General features: G+C 44.1%; 1 protein-coding gene across 9 annotated transcripts in view; it reads right to left on the bottom strand.

Moving 5' to 3' along the window:
- Positions 1–20,664, bottom strand: part of SHROOM3 (shroom family member 3) — a 167,732-nt gene that overhangs the window by 77,445 nt on the left and 69,623 nt on the right. For 2 of the 9 annotated variants that reach the window (XM_036337099.1, XM_036337071.1), the window contains exon 1: positions 2,934–3,343. The exons of the other annotated variants lie outside the window; for them this stretch is intronic. The gene's annotated coding sequence lies outside the window, so the exon portion shown is untranslated. Of the gene's footprint in view, positions 1–2,933; positions 3,344–20,664 lie in introns of those variants that run through there. 9 annotated transcript variants of the gene reach the window in all.

Raw genomic sequence — 20,664 nt, 5'->3', positions numbered from 1 at the left:
GGTGTGGAAATGGTGGGTCATGGGTTTGGTATCTGTTTAACTTACAACAAACCTAAGTTCTTAACTCTGTACTCTCTTCCTCAGAAATGCCCTAGTCCGTGGTAGCCACATGCGGCTCTTTGGCCCCTTGAGTGTGGCTCTTCCTAAGCCTTAGGAGTACCCTAATTAAGTTAATAACAACGTACCTACCTATACAGTTTAAGTTTAAAAAATTTGGCTCTCAAAAGAAATTTCAATCGTTGTACTGTTGATATTTGGCTCTGTTGACTAATGAGTTTGCCGACCACTGGCCTAGCTTATTAACATGTTTGATTTCCCCTCTTCTATAACAAGTTCCCTGAGGGCAAAGGTCCCATTTCCAGTTCCTGGGCTGCCTCCTACAGAGTAAATGTTTGCTGAACAAATGAAATGACCATTTTGTTCATACTGTATTCCTGTTCCTTCTTTAGGCGTTACTATAGCAAAAGGAAATATGCTTGGCATGCACGGAAACATATGACAAGCTGGAGGGGGTGAAGTGGAGGCACTGCTCACTCATTCAAGCAAGGTGACAAACTGTCCAGCCAGGAGACGCGTGGCTTCCCACTTTCTTTTCGACAGGACCTTTCCTAGAGAGTGAACCCCTCCCAGTGATCCTGCAGGAAGAAAGAGGGGTGGCTGCTCCCGATCAAGTGACACTATGGAAAGGGAGGTAGGTGTCACTGCAATTGAGGTCACACAGTGGTTAGAATTACAGGATACTTCTGGCGAACAGGAGGGCAGAGGAAGCAGCAAGCCATGAAACGCTGACCTTCTGAATGAAGCCAGCAACACAGCAGCACTGCTGGAGCCCAGGGAACAAACAGCCTCCCACAGAAGTTACAGAGACACTTGGTTTTGGTAAAAGTGCCACATGGCTTCTACACTGAAAATTAAAAGTCAAGAATACATTTTGAGGAGAAAGTAAAATGTTAATGTGAAAAGTAGAGAAAGGTCTCAGGCATTCAACATCCTTAGCTCAGAGGTTTTTCATGCTACACCCCTTCCTGCCCAATTGAGGCAGAACTTTTAATCCCCATGAATCAATTCATTCATTTACTTTAAATCACAGAACTTACACTGTATTTAACCTATAACTTCTTAGAAGGTAACGGAATCATTGCTGATATTCTATTCATCAACAGAAAAGGTTGGACAAGTCCTAAGGGTAATTTTAACTTTCTTACCAAAAATATAAAAGGAATATTTGTTTTACATAAATCAAAACAGGACTGGACTCAGATGCTATGGGCAATTGTTTTCTTTGGTCCCAGGTTATGGAGGACTGAAATAAGTTTAGGATTCCTCCATTTGGATCCTGATAGGGGACCTAGTCTTCCTTTATCCAGGCAGAACTGCACTGAAGTCATCCTAGACAGATGGATGTTTATTCTATTCTCAAAATCTCCAGGGAAGAGAATTCTCTACAACATCCCTTGGTAACCTTCTCCAGGGTTTTATCAAGCACACGGTGAGGAAGTTCTGATGTAGAAACCAATAAAAATATTAACTCTATGAGCCTAGCTCCAAGCACTGGGAAGAAGGATGTATTCGCTTGGGCACTTTGCCTTTCATGGTAGAGAGATGTATTTACAAAACAAGCTACGCAAACAGAAACCATTTGTCAGGAACAGATGTGGGGAGTTGGTTCAAGAGGAACTGCCACAATAAATTCTGCTCCATGTGAATAAGTTATTGTTGGTTATAACATTTTTTTAAAGTACAAATTTACTTCCTTGTCAATGACTAGATTTAGTGCCTGGCCAGGTTTGTTCGCAATTTAAAAAAAAAATGTCTCTAGCTCAACGTTTTCAAATGCCTGGGCTTCTGTGTAAAACGAGGCCTTAGCAAACAGAACATAAATGTTATTGTTAAGGATGACTTTACTTCTTTCTCATTTCTGTATATTCTACCTTTTACCATCCGGGGGAAAAAAGATATCTTAAAAGACAAAAATTGCCATCAGAATTAATTAAAATGCAAAACAACTTCTTGTGAAATGATTTGGGGGAAGATTTAGCCATTGGTCTGACCATCATGCTTTTGATTGAAAATGATCACTTAACTAGCCTGTCCATCTTAACAACAGAAATAGAAAAATATTTCCTGTTGCACCTGGTATCTCACTGCCATCTCTCCATGGAGATTTCATGCATGAGGGCAACCACTGGCTGCCAGTCCAAAAGTGCACCACCACCGCACTACGATCTGAACGCAAACAACAAACCAGTAATGCTAAAGTACACGAGAGAAAGGGACCGACACACCCTACCCGCCCCGGCCCCCACAGGATGCTCCACGGACTGAAATTTCATAAGCTCTCATCCTTCAGCCAGGCACGTGTCCGGTATAATTTCATTTCCATGATTTAAGTGTCCCTACATGACCATGAAAAACACCTTTAAAAAATCTGCTTTAAGATCTGCAACAAGTGAGGGGGGAAGGGGGGGGAGGGGAAGGGGCAGGCACGCCCTTCCCAGCACATTTGGGGCCTTTCCTACAGAAACGAATCCAGTACAATGAAGAAAGTTAGGTCGTTCTGAACTCAGTGGGAGCCCTCGTGGGCAGCCATTTATCAAAATTAAAACATTTCACAGGTCATTTCTTCTGAAAAGTGTTCTTGCTGTCAATAATCGGCAATTACGTTCTTCTTGGCGCAGCAGTTTCTGCCTCCCTAGTAAAAACCCAAGGCCCAGAGCGTCCGGAGACCCTCGGAGCGGAGCGCGCCACCTGCCCCGCGCCGAGCCGGCCACCCATCCTCCCAGACCCGGTCTCCAAGTCGCCGCCGGGACCGAAATAGAAACCCTTTTAGAAAGCAGGCGGCGGGACACCCTCCCTCCCTCCAAGGCAGCAGTGTGCCCCGGCCGGCCGCACCAGCCGCCGGCCCCGGGAAGCGGACCCCGCCCCGCACTCACCACCGCCGCTCGCGGGACTCCAGGCCGACGCCAAGTTCAAACCTCGCCGGCGCGCGGTGGAGGCGGCGCGGGGCATGGCCGGCGGGGCTCGGCGGCGCTCAACAATGGGGGGCTCGGCCGCGCCCAGAGCCTCCGCGCCGGGCTCCAGCGGCTGCGGCTACGGCGGGCGCGGGGCGCGCAGCTCGGCGGCCTGAATCCGGGCTCCGGAGACCCGGGGGGTGCGGGGCGCCGACGGCCACGCCTCCCCGCCGCGGGGGCGCACCGGCGGGGCCGCGCGCTCGGCGCTCGCCACCAGGTAATCCCACAGGCAGCCTCGGCGATTGGCCCGCGCTCCGGCCGGTATTTGCATGCCAATGGCAGGGAGGGCTCCCCGAGGTTTGAAAACCGAGTCCGGGCGGGAGGCGGCCGGCTCCCCGCGGGTCCTCCCCGTCCCGACGCACACACGGCCAGTCCCTTCCTCACCGGGTCGCAGTCACAAAGGTGCCTAACTCTTCCCCCGCCGCTTCCGAAATGGGGAGGAATCCAAAAAAGCAAAACACCAACTTTAAGAAGCCCGCGCTCGCTTTTCGGGGGCTCTACAGTTAGCAATTGATCAAATGAAGCATGAATGAAGCAAGGTAAAAAGTTCACAGTTTAAAAAAAAGCAAAAAAAAAAAAAAAAAAAAAAAAAAAGCTCACATTACAAGGAAAATAGCCATCCCTTTTCTCCTTATGTCCTCTTTCCAGTGGGAGTCACCGGGAGAGACTGGGGTCGCCGCTGACCGGGTGAAACTGTTGAAACCTTCCTTCCAGCCCTTTGGTTTCCTTGAGCATCATCTCTAGACGAGAGACAGGTGATTGGTTCAGGGGTCGCGACGGTGATCCTTGGGGAGATACGGGATTGAGTTTTGGAAACTTTGGGGTCTTAGACACAGTTATATCTGTTTTGCATTTCTGATCAGGGTGCCCAGTTATTCTTAAGGAAGGTGAGGTGCTATTTTCATTTCATCTTTCTTCAAAGGCTCTTCCTGCCTCTTTCAATGGAGGTAAGAATTTTTTTTTCCCCCTCAGAGAGTACCTGTCTTAATGGCTTTCATATGTCAGCTGCAGAAATTAAAATGACTAGAAGATTTGAAAGTGGCTTTATTTCTTCTTAATCCTGTAGAATCTCTGTTGTTAAAAATCTCAGGTTCCATATTTAAGGCAATAAATATCCATATAGACACATAAAAAAGAGAATGCCTAATTAGGTAGGAATAAGAAAACTCAGTTCCCCTACAGTTGATCCCACTTGTCTTTACTTGGCTGTGCAACCACTAAATAAACCTCTTTACTGATATTTTCATGGGCAGGCTCTACCCCACCCCGTACAGTATTATCCCCCTTAAAATTGTATTTTATTTTCAACGGTATCACAAGCACATACAAACCCATACACACACCTGTGACACAGTTAGTGGGGTTCCTGCACACATGGTTGTTAGGCATGGGAAGCAGGGAGGCTAATGTTGACTGTCCTAGTGGGAATCCAGTGTTGGGGGAAGGCAGGTGATGTGCAAAACTGACACTTTAAAGAAGCCGTCAGCCCTTACAGTTTAGAAAGGCACTGTGCGCTCTCTCACACTGTGGAGGGAATAAGTCTTCGCGGAGGACCAGGCAGAGCTCTGGAAGCAGAGACGGTAAGACCTCGGTCCTGCTGCTGCTTCATCTTGTTTCCTCAGCGCTCAGGGTCAGGTGAGCTCTCATAAGGGTGGACCAGATCCCCCTATTCCTGTGTGAAGCATCACTTCAAACTGATGATTGAAAACACTTGTTGGGTTCAAATCTAAGCTCACACACAGCCTGTATTACACCAGTGAAACCCATCATTGGGCTGCCATTGTACCACAGACTCTGGGAATTACTTTTTACTTGGACCTGTAGCTTAGAAGCATCATCAGATTTTTGTAGATGAAAGGAAAACAGCCTGTCTTGTGGGATCAAAGGTGAGAATGGAAATGAAGAAATCTCCACAGAAATACAAAATTATGCGAACATCTCTCTCCGTGAGCGAGGGGCAAGACATATAGTGTGCTTCCTTTTTTAAGTGGGCATTTGGTTTTAATGTGAACATTACATAACTTCTAATGTAATATTCACTTTAATAAGTACTTTAACTTTTTGAACAACTCACAGCAAAATGTAAAAAATAAGTGAACAACCATACTAGTAAATAAAATGTTAAAACAGAAATTTAAAGTAAGAAAAGACATTTAAGATCATGCCAAACCTGAGAAATAATTTATTTCATGAAGTGGTGATTGTAACATAAAGGGGGAAAACACTATAATTTCTTTCATTTTTTTTCAGGGTAGGTCTTTACTTAACATCATCAATAGGTTTTGTGACTTTAAGCAAAACAACATTTAACAAAACCAATTTGACTGTAGGCTTATGGATATAAACAAGAATTCAGTTCCTGTAGCATCTCATTAAAGATATAACAAAATGACATTATTTGAGGACCTGATGCATTTAGTCTTTTCAGTCATCTTTTATCCTCCATCACGGTCCTTTCCCATAAATGGCCCAGCGAGCCCCTGGTCCTCTGAGCTCACGCCTTCCTCACCCTCTCTCCTTATGAAAAGCATTTGCTGTTTCTGGCAACTGGCTCATATGGACAAGAGCACCTCTATGTTTTCTATTGTTCTTTGTGGCCGCAGGATTAAGTTCCCGGGTGAAAGGCCGTTAGGCAACCTGGCTGTTATCCAGAAATCTACTTGGACTCTTACAGAGGTCAGAACCCAAGGAAAAGGGGGCAGGACTAGGTTGGTGAAAGTTCACTCACTCTTTGGGCCACTGCACATGTTAGTACAGCTCTCAATTGCAGTGCAGATGGCTTTGTGGGCCAGGTTTAGCAGCCTGCGTCAAAACTTTATCGGACTAACAGAAGCAAACAGGAAGAAGAAAACAACAACAAAACTAGCAGAAGAAAACTCCAAGGGATAGCTTCAGAGGGTGAAGGCAGTCAGCAAGCTTTTGTCCTCATGGAAGCACAGGAGACAAGGACATGTTCAGTGCTGTGGGGGTCAATGATATTTGTTATCAGAGGGATTTCTGTAATGTGGAATAAAAAAGCTTTCAGACAAAAATGTAATAGAAGGGTGTAAAATTCCAAAAGTTATCCGATTTATAAAACACCATCTTGGATGACAATGTCTAGTAGGTAAAAAAAAAGTTGTAGGGCATCTACCAGGACCTCATCAGTCATGGAAACCAGCTTCACAAAAGAAGCCTACAGGAACACATCAAAGATGACATGAAATCATTCAAAGGGAAACTTGAAGAACAGAGACCAGAAAAAGTAAAGCCTTGCATGACAGGGGCTTCAGAACAGATCGATCACATCTTTGCCAATTTCAAAACCGACCACTTCTTTATTGGAGACAACATGAGTCCAGATGGCACGGTTGCTCTGCTGGACCCCCGTGAGGATGGTGTGACCCCACATGTGATTCTCTTTAAGGATGGTTCAGAAATGGAAAAATGTTAACAAATTTGGCAATTTGACCTATCACCTGTCATCATAACTGGCTGCTGTTTTTCATCCCCACACCAGGACAGGACAAATGGAACGGATGTTATCCTGAGCTCATCATTTATTTGGACTGTGATTTATCTGGAGCGGAGGCATTGTTTTTAAGAAGAAACATGTCATGTAGGCTGTCTAAAATTCAAATGCATTTAAACTAAAAAAAATCAGGGGGGCTGCATTGGCTGATAACAACTGTCGGCCGGTCTGGTCACTGCCCCTGTTTGCAGGGGAGCCCCACTTGTTATTGCTGTGCCACCAATGATGTTACACCTTTTTTTTTTTTTTCTGGACACAGGAATTAATGTCTATGGTTAGAATAATCTGACACTATAATGTAAAGAGAGTTCAATTCTGGACATGATTTAGCTAATACCACTAAACTTTCAATTCCACTTATATTTTCGTTGACAGAATATTATTCAGGAAGTTCCAGAAAAGGTTAAGATAAGGAAACTTTCCCATTGGCCCTTTTTACCCCTCCTCCTTCTCTTTCTTTAACTCACCTTGACCCATTTCAATTCAAACACCATCTACTGGGCACCTGCTAAGTGCCAGGCTTTAGGGCTATCAAGATGGAGTGGGACCTCGCCCCAACTTCAAGGAGTGCAAGATTTAACTCAAAATCTCAGACATCTAAAGAAGTGATTGCAATACCATGTGATAAGGAAAGTAGAGTGTGGTTGGTGGTCAAGAGCTTGCTGCCCGTGTGCAATTTAACTGATCTCACTATGCCTCAGTTTTTCCTCTGTAAAATAAGAATAATTATACCTCCCATAGATTTTTACAGAGATTATATGAGCTATTCATTGTGTGTGTGTGTCTGGAGGGCAGGAGTAATAGTCAGATATTAACTGTTCTTATTCCTTCCGTTGAATTTCCTCATACTTCTGTTTTTCCTCCTAATCTGTAACATTCATTGACCAAGGAAGGGATGACTCAGCAGAACTCATATAACAAAGGAATCCAGGCATAAGACTTAAGATCTGGAAGAAAACTCAATTAGAGCTAGTTTTTCTCCCCAACAGACGTAACAGTTTTCCAGGGCTAATGAAGGACAAGGAGAGGCAGAGGAGGGAAGAGAAGGGGCTTTAGAAGCTGGAGCCATTCTGAGTCCTACATGGGGCCAGATGGGAGCTCCAGATAGGCTTAGGGATTTGAAAGCAGAAAGTCTGTGAGCACTGACACCATGCAAGGGTCCAGAGAGCTGGCTCAGTCCCAGAGTTGCTGGGAACCCAGCATAGAGTAGGAGTCAAAGAAATGTCTGTGCCGTGCACTGAGGCAGGAGAGCCTCCCATTGCCACCAATCCTCCCAACCCAGAGGGTCCCGGAGAGGCAGGATGTATCTGGTAAAGCCATGCAGTCACAGGTGCCCCACAGACTGAGGCGCTGCAGACACAACTATCCCAGCTCGGATGGTGACTAAACACCATCATGGTGTCTCCATGGCGACATGGAGACAAATGGTGCAACTTCCCCCAGGCTGCCTACCACACACACACACACACACACACACACACACACACACACACCCTAGACTCTGCCTAAACTTCTCAGCTCAGCTGCAACCCCAGGAGCTGGGGGAGATGCTGAGTTGGCTGGTAGTAAGTTTCTGTCTCCTGGCTGAATGAGGTCTTAAAACATAAACTGTCGATTTTTTAAAAAGAAACAGTTACATTTCTTTCATAATTGTGTCTGTGGCTCAAGATTTGTGCCCACCGAACAGCACATGGTAGCTATTTTAATTTTATTTTTGTTCTATGTACTGGTAGCAAACAGAAGAGAAAATATTTATGTCCAGGAAGGATATAGAGAAGATGTTTGGGAGAAGTCTTGAAGGATGAACATGAGCTTACTGGGGTTAAGAGGAGGGGGGTTGGGAAGGTCGGGCCGAAAGTTTGAAGGCCCTGAAGCATAAAAATTCCCAGGCCAATTGTGGAGCTGCAAGTACCATGGCCAGTGCCTGGGCAGGTGGCAAACGAAGTAGATGGAGGCAGGTGAAGGTAGGAAGCCTTTTGGACCACCTTCGGGATGTAGGCTTTATCTTGTAGGTGGTGAGAAATCATTAAAAGTTTATACCAGTGCCATGATCAGATCTGTGCCTTCAGGAAGTCACACTGAGGGCATGTGAAGATGGCTTGATGTTGACCACATGCCTAATGTGGAATCCCACTTCTGTTAAGAGTGCGGTCTCTGGGAGCATAATGCTTAGATCCTGGTCACAGAAACTACCATGTGACCTTGGGCCGGTCATGAACCTTCTCCATCAGCTTACTCAACCATAAAATGACTAAAAATTGACCTGTGTTTCAGATGTAATACTTTATATGAAGCACTTAGAATGGTGCCTGTTATAAAATAAGTGCTTATTGAATTTTAGCTCTTATTAATTAGACTGCACTTAAAATCACTGTTAACTCTGTATGGGAGAGAATGATGGTTATGTCAGAAAATTATAGTAAATTCTTCAACTCATGTATTCATTTAAATCTTGGTCACTGAGCAGAATTTCAGGTAAGAAAATCCACTTTGTAAATTCACTTGTAAAAGGCTCAGGTCAAGCTTCAGTTCAAACCACTACACCCACCTCACCTGTTTAAGAGTGATTGTAGCTGTTCGTGCTGGAGAGAGTGGTTTTCCTTTTTTAACCCTGAAGCTCAGAACAGGGCTGGTGTGAACTCCTAACAGCTGCCACCTCCCATTAGTGGCAGCAACCTTCTGGATGAAGGTGAAGTGCACTTGGTATGTGAAGGTCATTTGACTCTTGGAAAAAGACATGTGATCTGGGTGACAATGAGTACTGACAGCCAGAATCCTGAAAGGTAAAACTCTACAAGTGACAGGTCCTTAACAGCATGAGTTCAACTGGAGTGTACTCAAATACCGGTATGTCCTTGTCACGGGGGAGAATGTGCCCTGGGAACGTGGGGAGACGGTGTGGGCAAGGGCAGACAGGGTGAGCCAGCCAGCATTCCCAACCCAACCTGTGCCTGAGCACAAGTGTGCCCATTATTTTCTATTAATGGAAGTATTTTAATTAATGGTGTCCAAGAAGTGTAAGAATTGAGAATTGAAATATTTTCCGGGACATAGTCCAATATGTTCTGATGGAAGCTGTAACCCCTTTTTCTTCTTTCTAGAAGAATATTCATATATGACTGAAGATACAGATGAAGATAAATAAGAATTTGGGGGAGGTGTGAGGAATAGAGATGAAATTCAGTGCAATTCCTGTCATTGATCTGCAACTTGTATTTTAACAAACATTGCTTTCCTGAAAGCCTGCGTGAGGATTGGGTGGAAAGAGAGAAGAGCTATTGAAACAGTGCTGGAGAGAAAGATTAAAAGAGAGGAGTCCGGGGAGAGCAGACCTGGCATGGACACACCTGTATGCCAGGAGGGTTTTAAAATCAGCTTGAGGTGTGTGAATCTAATCCCATGTGCCACATCTGGAGAGAGCAGATCTGGAAATGGATGGTTATAAATGGACATACAAATTGAACAAATGATTTACCTGTAGAAATCTGTCTTAATGACTACACAAGTACCATGTTATTCCACTGCTTACAAAGCTATGACCTACTTGTAAAGACCTGCTTCCCTTACCAAGATAACTCATCAAAGACACCGATAATTTCTCCATAACAAGACACAGCATCAACAAAACCAAAATTACTTCTTTTGCTAAAGCTCATTGATTTGGCACTTCTGGTCTTTGCATCGTATCGGCATTTTAGGCCTTTCACAAAGGACATCTTATTCATTGTACCCACAACATCAAGACACCTATTCTCTTGGCTAGATTTCTTCCTAAGACTCTGTTATATGAAGTCTTGACTCCATATAAATATTTAAAATATTTAAGTGGCATTAACATTGTCCCACACTGCTTTAAGAACAGCCCAAGGTGTTACAGAGGCATCACTTCAAGAAATAAAAACAAGTTGCCAGGGTAAAACTAATGGGTATTTTTGAAATATAAATGAGTTACTTTGATGATTAACTGCTACTGAGGCTTAGACAGTAGGACATTTAATGTCTACATATTTTTTCAAAAAGAGTTAAGTCCTATTTGGAGCTTTGGGCTTAAAAACCACACACCTTACCTTCATTTGTAAACCTAACTTTGAAAATAAATTTTCCACTAGCTAGTTGGAAGCTTCATTGGTCTTAAGTATTAGCTTCTCTGGCTCTCAGAAGAATAGCAGGGAAATTAAAGGTAGCTCCTGTTTACTTCTTGGCAGTCTCACTTTATTGACTTAAAGAAGCCAATTCCTCTCCCCTTATCCTTTCAAAACCACAATTTGCTTTTAAAAAAGATTCTGGCCACCAAGTATCATGACAATAGTGATTTTTTTTAGGATCTCTTTGATTTGCCTGAAGTTACACAGTTATATTTTATACTCTTAACATGTAGATTCAAGCACTGATACATTTCTTTACTTTTTTCAGCTTATTTGCTTTTAAGCACAGCTTTCTCCCAGTCGGCGTTTAGGAAACTGTCCTACTCTAAGCCGGATGTCAGTGTTATTCCGCATACTTTAGCGCTCTTACCTAGGAACCAGATAAGATGGGAGAGAAAATTTATTTTTAAAGTTCTTGTAGCCAGTACCTTTGGGAGATGTCCAAAGTATGCTTGTATTAGCCAAAGGCAAGAAGATAGCAGGGCCCTGGGCAGATTCTGCAGGCTTGAGGCTGTCGTGTCTGGGTGGTAGACCAGGAAGAGCTGAGCCACAGCCTATCAGGAATAACAGCCGCCATTTATTTTGTGCCCCGTGTTTGTCCTATACCACGTCTGGGGCTTTACATACCTTATTTCTGATTTTTACAATAACACTTCAAGGTACCTCTGAGCAGTCCCATTTTACTTGGAGAGAAAACGAAACTCGGATTTTAAGTAACTTACTAAGCCCCAACAGTACAGAAAGGGCAGAATGAAGAATTAAAAGGTCTGCCCGACTCCAAAGCCCATGCCTTGTTCTTATGTCACCCTGGCTGACCGAGATAACACTGCAGGTTACACGACGTTAGTAAGAAGACTCGTTTTTGCTGTCTCCTGGAGGGGGAAGGAAACTGGACACATCCACTCTGTAGGCAAAGACTTACTTCATTGCCATTCAGAGAAAGCTACTTAAAAACCCACTTTGCGCCCTAACTGGTTTGGCTCAATGGATAGAGCGTCGGCCTGCGGACTGAAGGGTCCTGGGTTCGATTCCAGTCAAAGGCATGTACCTTGGTTGCAGGCACATCCCCAGTAGGGGGTGTGCAGGAGGCAGCTGATCGATGTTTCTCTCTCATCTATGTTTCTAAGTCTCTATCCCTCTCCCTTCCTCTCTGTAAAAAACCAATAAAATATATTTAAAACAAACAAACAAACAAACAAACAAACAAAAACCCCACTTTGCCTCATCACTCTAAGGGAGATGAGCAAAGTCCCAGATGTCCCCAGAATGATCTTTCCCCTCTGTAAATGGAAATTTCATATATTGGTATATTTTATTGATTTCAGAGAGGAAGGGAGAGGGAGAGACAGATGGAAACATCAAAGATAAGAATCATTGATTGGCCACCTCCCGCACACCACAAGGGGATTCAGCCTGCAACACAGGCATGTGCCCCGACGGGGAATCGAACCATGACCTCCAGGTTCATAGGTTAACACTCAACCATGGAGCCATGCCAGCTGGGCTATATTTATTTACTCTTAAAAATTGTGCCTTTTCCCCAATGAAGGACCCTTAACTTTACCTGATTCCATCCGTCTTACCTCAGCTATAAGGAGAGAATTTCTCTAGCTACCTTTAGTAAGTCCAATAATTACCATTTACAAGCATGCCCTGGTTTCCCTCCTAGGCACTTTACTCACATGTTCCTTTGTCTGGGTTGCAATTCCTTCCTCAACCCCAATCTCTACTAAGGAAATTCTAGCCCTTCTCCTCGGACCTGGAAAATGTATTCCTTTCCTAGTGCCTATAAAATGTATTCCATTCTCAAGGAAACTTCTCTGATCCTTAACCAAAAGCAATTTCTCTCTCCTCTGAATTCTTAAAAATACATTATTCAATCATCCACTATAGCCCTTATCCATTTTACCTTAAATAGAGCTCTTGGTGCCATTCAAATTGAAACCTTCCCTCCTAGACTAAAAGTGTTTCATGAGCAGGGACCATGCCCCCATTACTTCTGATGCCCATGTGCAGAGCACATGTCAGTACTGACTCAGTTAATGCTCTTTGACCATCATCTCATTGTTTGAGTCCAGGTGGTTCTTGTCTCTCTTTGTTTATGTAAGTCCCAATCTTTCAAGACCTTCCCCTTAATGCTTTAGCTATTTCTCCCCCCAAATTTATGAACTAAATTTTGGTGCTTATTGTATATGGCTTTAAAGTATTGTTTGTTCTGTTATCGGAATGCCCTGTATTCCCTATGGAGCTACTCCTGGGTGAATGTCTGGATGATGTTATTATCGTCCCTGTTATTAACGACAACTTCATTTATCAAATGCTGTGCCTCAGGCACTCTGCTGAGTGCTTCATTTCCTTTATTCTACCCCTTACAGAACTTTAGGGTCCCTTGACTTTGATCCTCAGCCTGTATCAGCCCTCAGCCTTCTTTGCTGTAACATACTCCAGGTTTTTGATACCTGGATGGTAAGGTCCCAGAGTGCAGGGAGCACATCTTTAGTACTCATCTGGGAACCTACAGTGTCGAGTGCAATCATGGTAGAGAATAGATCGCTAATAAATGTCCCACCAGCGCTTTGGAACTGCCAAGTTCACAAAACAAAAAACGCTTTAAAACCTGTTTTTAGAAATATCAGTGGTAATCGCGTGTTACTAATTATCAAGCCAGAACCCTTCCTCAATCAGTATTGGAACTGCCAGACTAAGAACTCTGCTATTTTTCTTGTAAATCTAGCATGAGATCCCCACCCTTCATTAAATGACTGTGTTTTGGGCAAAAGAATGAAAGCCTGTGCGAAGCATCTTTACTCTGAGCTTCCCTCCCACTCTCTGCCTATACCCAGCCTTGTTTAGCTCTGGTCTATGCTCGTATGTGTGTCTGAAGGGAGCGTTGGTCTCCCCTTCACGCACTGGAATGAAAAGATCTGATGGGAACTTAAAAGCTCCCCCACAGGAAACCGTCTGGGCCCGTGATTTACATCCCTGGTTTTCTTATTAACGAACTGCCAGGCTTCAGAAAACTGGAGCCAACCCAAGTGGGGACCCTGGCAGCTGGTGTGAAACGTGAGACCAGAGACCAGTGTGTCACAGCCCTGGCGGAGGGAGTGGGGGGAATGGGGAGGCTGGGTGGGTAGGAGGAAATGGCTTCTAGAAGTTTGACGGGAAAGGAGGATAGCTCTCTGTGGTCAGAGGGGAACTCTCCTTTGATCCCCATGTTAGGGGAGAGTCGGAGAGGCCAGGCTGCTAGAGGTTCAAGGACAGGATTTGTTTCCTCTGTCACTTATCTTAGAATGCGCAGGAGAGAGCGGAAGATAAGTAACCTGGAGAACAGTGATCTTGGAAAACAGGTATCTTTTATGTTACATAAAAACACAACGTTTTTGACTTCCTACCATATGAGATAATGAGGACATTCTACAGAATCAGAAGAGTTCATCTTTTCAATTTTAATTTAAAAACAACAGTAAAGTGGGGGCTGGGAAGCTGTTCGGTGGGCATACAGTTTCAGTTCTACAAGAAGAAAAAGTCTGCAGAATTCTTACACAATAATGTGAATATACTTAACACTACCGAACTGTCACTCTGTAAAGGTCAAGATGGTACATTTTATGTTATGTGCTTTTTTTTTTAACCACAATTAAAAATGTGAAAAACTTAAAACATTAAAAAACAAATAAGAAAGAGAGAGAGAGAGAGAGAGAGAGAGAGAGAGAGCGAGCGAGAATGGCCAAATACCTTCTGAGGAGGAAAATACATTACTATTCCTTCGGCTGTTATTTCATCCCCTCTCCTCCCTTTTTTTCTCTTAGCAAGCAAGCTGCCTTACAGTTACATGTAAACATCTTTTCTCTTTATGTGGCCAAAGGGGGAAAAGGAAAAAGAGGTAAGAGTTTTCAGAAGTAGAGAGGAAAAGCGTGAGTCTTCCGCTCTTTCTGAACCACTGGCCAACAGAATATTTTAAGAATTGCACGCCTAGTGGATAATGGCAAAAGATGCTTTGAAGTCCAAACAACAGACTCTAGAAAGTGCTTACTACTTGATTCCAAATCAAAAGTCTGATAGCCGGAGAGCTAACAGGTGAGGACAGTTGTGCCAACAGGCAAAATAAGGAACTTAAGAACCCCAATCCAATTCCCTTCCCAATTCTTCTTCCTGTCCCCAACCCCATCCCATTTTTTTCTTCCTTCTCCAGGCGGGAGGCTAAGCTGTTTGTATGGGTGGGTTGATTTTAGGGAAGGGACTGTTTTTCAGTGTGGCCTGGTTTAGAGTGTTTTCTTTTGGAGATGGGTGTTTGTTGATCAAAGGGACAAACAACAAATGTTGTTTTAATTTATGCTTCCTTGAGTTCTGCAAATTTAAGGGGAAGGCTTTTTTATTGGAGGCAATGAGGCAGAATCCTCTTAATGGCAAGGATATTTTCTCACCAAATTAAAGCCCATGTGTGCTTTAAAAAATAATGAAATAAAAGTAGCTTTTCTTTGGAGAGTAAATAAATTTTAAAGCAGGAAACTTCCCACACAGTTTGCGCTTACTGAGCTCATAATACAGGCAGGGGAGGGAGGTAAACAGGGCATTTTCTTTCCTTTGTCCCTAACTTGAAAAAACAGAATAATTTACAGTCAGAAGAATCTGATCAAAACATCTAAGACATATGACTGCTGAAACAATAATCTTAAATGCCAACAGTAGGGATAGATTTTTTTCCCCTGTTTTATTTCTCTCTGAATATATATTATCTTAGTTTGTTTTAGCCAAATGAGCTCAGCTTTGTATGAATACCACTTCATTAATATTAGTCCCATGTATGCAATTAGACCAGAGAATCTTGCTCTGCTTATTTTTAAAAGGGGAATAAAACACCTTGACTTTTTCACTGTATCCTTAAGGGAAGCAGTGCATAGAGCTCCTATTTCTCAGATCAGCTCTCTGAAAAACACTCTTTCTCTTAAGAATGGAGGCCATGGCATCACATCTCTATATATAAAAGCCTAATATGCAAATTGTCCCCACAGGAGTTTGACCGGTAGACCAGGGGGTCGATTGCTTGCTATGACGTGCACTGACCACCAGGTGGTAGCGCGGAATGAAGGAAGGCCCAGCCAGCAGCCAGCAGCAGGGGAAGGGAGGCCCCGGCTGGCAGCCAGAAGGCCCGATCGGCCCTGATTGCCAGCCAGGTCAAGGGACCCTACCCATGCATGAAATTCGTGCACCAGGCCTCTAGTAAATAATAACTCAATGCCAACTAAACCTGTCTCCCTCTAGATGTTTCTTTTTGGGTGTTTATTCATCCAGCATGCATGTATTATTGAGCAACTACTATGCCTTGGGCTCGATATGATGGAATCTGTCTGACAGGCTGGAGTAAGCTATCCTAAACCAGAACTGACAAATTATAGGAGGGTTCTAAACTGAAGTCTAGATACTGAATGGGAGTTGGCTGGGGGAAAAAGAATGGAGGAAAGGGAGCCCAGCAAGACCCAGGAAGGAGAAGAAACTAGTATGACTGAGAGTGCAAAGGAGGAAGTGGCTAAGGGGGCGGACACAGCATGGACACATGCAGATCTGGTCAGGTCCTGGTTGGGAATTTGAAGCTTATCCAAAGGCAATGGAAAGGTACTGGAAGATTTTAGGCAGAGGGACAGGATCAGGTTTGTGCTCTAAAAGGATCACTTTGCCATTTGTACTGAGTGAGACCAGAACTTTCTCCAGCTTTTTTTTTTTTTTTTTTAATATTTTTATTGATTTCAGAGAGGAAGAGAGGGATAGAGAAATAGAAACATCAATGATGAGAGAGAATCACTGATCGGCTGCCTCCTGCATGCCCCCTACTGGTGATCAGGCCCACAACCCAGGCATGTGCCCTTGGCCAGAATCGAACCCAGGACCCTTCAGTCCGCAGGCTGACGCTCTATCCATTGAGCCAAACCAGCTTTAAGAGACACTGGGTATCACTGGATTTTTCTTAAACTCTAGACATACAATGCAGCAAATTGCTCTTTCTTTTCTGTTTTAGCAATACCACCTTATATCCATCAACACTTAAGCCCCAAAGTCTCCTATAAAATTCGTTCTTTTCCTGGTAATCTGTAGGGTCCTGAAAGTGGCCCTGTTCTGTTTGGCTTTGTGATGAAAGTGGTCGGTGGGACTTCCTAATGCCCTGGAAGCTTTCTGTCGTATGTCAAGGCAGGCAGCTGTGCGCTGACACCGTGGAATTGCCAGGGCAGCACTTATCATGGCGAAGTTATGACACGGGGTCAGGATGTCTCACCTGATGGCGGAGAGGAAGATTAGATAGACACCAGCAAACAGAAGAGAGAGGCTGAAAGGCAGGGGCAAGCACTTTCCCCTCTGTTAACTTGCATCTCTCTCTCTCAAACACATCACTGCTCTCCACACAGGAACAGAGCAGGCAACTCATGGAAAATACCAGAACAGGGTAATGTTTTCACTCCCAGGCTCATGAGAGACTGATAAGAATTGCCAGGGATTAAGATAATAAAGTCAGAAAGCTTCAATAGTCGTAAACATCAGGAAACACCATTTCAATCATAAAAGATGTGGCAAAAACCAGCCAAGTCCACAGAAGAGTCCAGCACCCCTGGCAAGGCCCCGGCCCTCACAACTGCTGGGGAAGGGAGCCATCTGGGCCTTCACAGACCCTCCCTCCTCAGAATGGCCATCTCTTCTGTTGGCTCCAAGCTCTGGGCCCAGGGTGCTGAGGGAATGCCACAGCTTCCTGGAATGCCCTCCCAGATGCCCCACCCTCAACTGGTATGGAAGGTGGGACAAGAAATTAAACACAGGCCATCAATGGCAGAAAGATAGGAGATCAATAAAAAAACAAACCCCATGGATCCCAGCCAGGCCACACTGCACAAGTAAGTGCCTCACTTGCAGACTTGCGGTGGTTCCACTAATATGAGGCCAAAGGGCAGAGGCTCATTTTTGCTCCAGGCGCTCGAGGTCCTGCTATCTAGGCAACAGCGCTGCCCCCCTGTTTCTGGATGGCACTGGCATCCCAGCTGAGAGCTGCATAAGCCTTGACCCCTCTTTGAGGGGAGATCCTTCTCTCCAAGTCAATGATTCTCACTCCAGGCTGAACCTCCTGGAAAGCTTTGAAAACCAGAGGCTCAGGACCAATCCCCCCCAAACTGAATCAGACTATTGGGAATGATGCCCGGCATTGTTATCGTTACAGACTCTGATGTGCAGCTAAGTTTGAGAATCATAGCTGTCAGTCAACTAGGGATTCTAGCTGCAGAGGCTCAAGAAGAATTATTAATCAACAACTTACTGCATACATTTCTTAAGGTTATGCAGAGGTTCCTCCAAAAAAATACAACTTAAAGGAGCTGTATTAGTTAGCTAGGGCTGCCATAACCAAATCCCACAAACTGGGTGACTTGAACAACAGAAATTACTTTTCTCAAAATTCTGGAAGCTGGAAGTTCAAGATCAAGATGTCACCAGCTTTGGTTTCTCCTGAGACCTCTCTCCTTAGCTTGCAGATGGTCATCTTTTTACTGTGTCCTCATGTGGCCTATCCTCTGTGGGCATCCCTAGTGCCTCTTTGTATGTCCAATTTTTTCTTTTTATAAGGACACTACTGATATTGAACTAGGGCCCACCCTAAAGGTCTCATTTGAACTTAATCACATCTTCTCCAAATACAATCACATTCTGAGGTACTTGAGGTTAAGACTTTAACCTATGAGGGTTTTTTTTTGGGGGGGGAGGGGGAGAAAGGGGGCCATAATTGAGTTCATGACATAAATTCTTTAGATGAGAAGGTAGCTTTCCTAATAAACCCTTTGACTTCACAAATACCAAATGTTCTATTTATCTAAAGTCAGAAGTTTCTGATTAGTAAGCGAGCCCATTAGAAAAAGAGTCCTTTTTGAAATTACATGAATGCTGGGCACCCACATGGTAACTGACTATGGGCCTACAGAGAAAACGCTCTTTTAAATGGCCAGCATTAATTCCAGGAAATAGCTCCTTATTTTGAAAATCTGTCGCATTATCGCCAATTGCTAGGAAACAAGGGCCAAACATATTTGGTATGTATAGCCCCGATAAGAAAGTGTTTGAACAGTCAGAAAAAGTGTCTCAAACGGCAGCTGGGGTAAGGCAGGTGCCATGTCTCAAATTCCTATGGAAATCAAGAAGGTAAATGGTTGAAGTGAGCCAGGGGATTGGGGCACCTGGAGTCCTCATGCCCTGTCTAAAGGGCTTGTGGAAAGCAGGTGCACTTGCCTGAGCTCCCAACTTCTCAGGAAAAAGCTGGGCATCTGGGTTTTAATGTGAAAATTTCCAGTTTTTAAATGCTGGACAGTAATTCAAATAAAAAACAGCACCATTCTGTGGGCCACATAAAATACAGCTTCAGGAGAGATCGGGCTTGTTTGCTGCTGGTTCTTGCCTCTGGTGTAAAGCCACAGGGAGACCTGGGTTCTAGTCCTGACTTGGCAAGTCGTGTGACTGCACACCCACCTTCTCTGAAGTTCATCTTGAAAAATAAGGCGGCTTTACAGCAGTTTCTTGAAATTCAGGTCTACAACTCTTTTATTCTCTACTGGAGAATATATGTACGTTTGCCTTCTATCTGGCTGATAGAAGAGAAACTCAGAGAGAGTCAAAGCACAGAGGAATTTAGTGTGTTTTACAGGGCTGACGATGGAGGGGGCCACGTGAGATGGAATGCAGGCTGCCTCTAGGACAATGATGGCGAACCTTTTGAGCTCGGCGTGTCAGCATTTTGAAAAACCCGAATTTAACTCTGGTGCCGTGTCACATATAGAAATTTTTTGATCTTTGCAACCATAGTAAAACAAAGACTTATATGTTTGATATTTATTTTATATATTGAAATACCATTTAACAAAGAAAAATCAACCAAAAAAATGAGTTCGCGTGTCACCTCTGACACGCGTGTCATAGGTTCGCCATCGCTGCTCTAGGGGCAGAGAGGTGCCCCAGTGACAGCCCGCAAGGAAACCGCAGAAATGAAATTCAACCAATTACCTGAATAAACTTGGAAGTGGAGTCTTCCCAGAGCCTCCACGTATGGACCCAGCCCAGCCAGCATCCATGTCAGCCTCGGGAGACCTTGAGCAGAGAACTCAACTGAATCATATGGGACTTCTGACCTGGAGAACTGTGAGCTAACACACCAGCGCTGCTTTAAGATGCTGCCTGTGACCGTTTGTAACACAGACATAGAAAACTAATTCAACTGCCAACTCCAAATGTTGAGAATGTTGTGAAGCAACTGGGACCAGACTGTAAAATGGTACAACCACTTTGGAAAATAGTATGAAACTTTCTTAGAAGTAAAATGTACGTCTATCTACCCTATGATCTGGCAGTTCACTCCTAGGTCTATACCGAGAGAAATAAAAACATATGTCTACAGAAAGTCTTGTACACTAATATTCATAGTAGCTTTATTCATAATAGCCCCCAACTGGACACAGCCCAAATGTCTATCAACTTGAGAATGGATAAGCAATGAACTACTAATTTATGCAACAACAGGGATAAAGTTCAAAACATGCTGAGTAAAAAATACCAACACAAAAGAGTACATACTGTGTTATTGCATTTATAGGAAGGTCTGGAATAGGCAGAACTAATCTGTGGTGAAACAAGTCAGAACAGTGGATGCTCAATCTCATATCCAGCCCCATAGCCTCTCCTTTGATTTTCTATCTCTAGAGCCTCTCTCGAGAGTTCTCACCTCTTCCCCAGAGCAGTGGCCTGGTTAATTCCACCCCAGGCACGGAGCATAAGTCACCAAGGCCTCAGGTGTGGACACCTGTAATTTGGTGCTCAGCGTCCCATCCTCTCAGTCTGGAGGAAGCTAGGCAGAGGTAATTCATGCTTTCCCGATTTTCACAATTGTTGTGGGATTGTAGAAATTTATTATAAACGGTATGGAAAAGCTCTTGTAACTGCAAAACAGGTATGGTCAGCAGCCTCCCTTCCTGGAAAAGGT

The sequence above is a fragment of the Myotis myotis genome, unplaced genomic scaffold (genome assembly GCF_014108235.1).
Source record: "Myotis myotis isolate mMyoMyo1 unplaced genomic scaffold, mMyoMyo1.p scaffold_m19_p_1, whole genome shotgun sequence".
In the NCBI taxonomy this organism is placed as follows: Eukaryota; Metazoa; Chordata; class Mammalia; order Chiroptera; family Vespertilionidae; genus Myotis; species Myotis myotis.
This window is presented reverse-complemented; position numbering and strand designations above follow the sequence as displayed.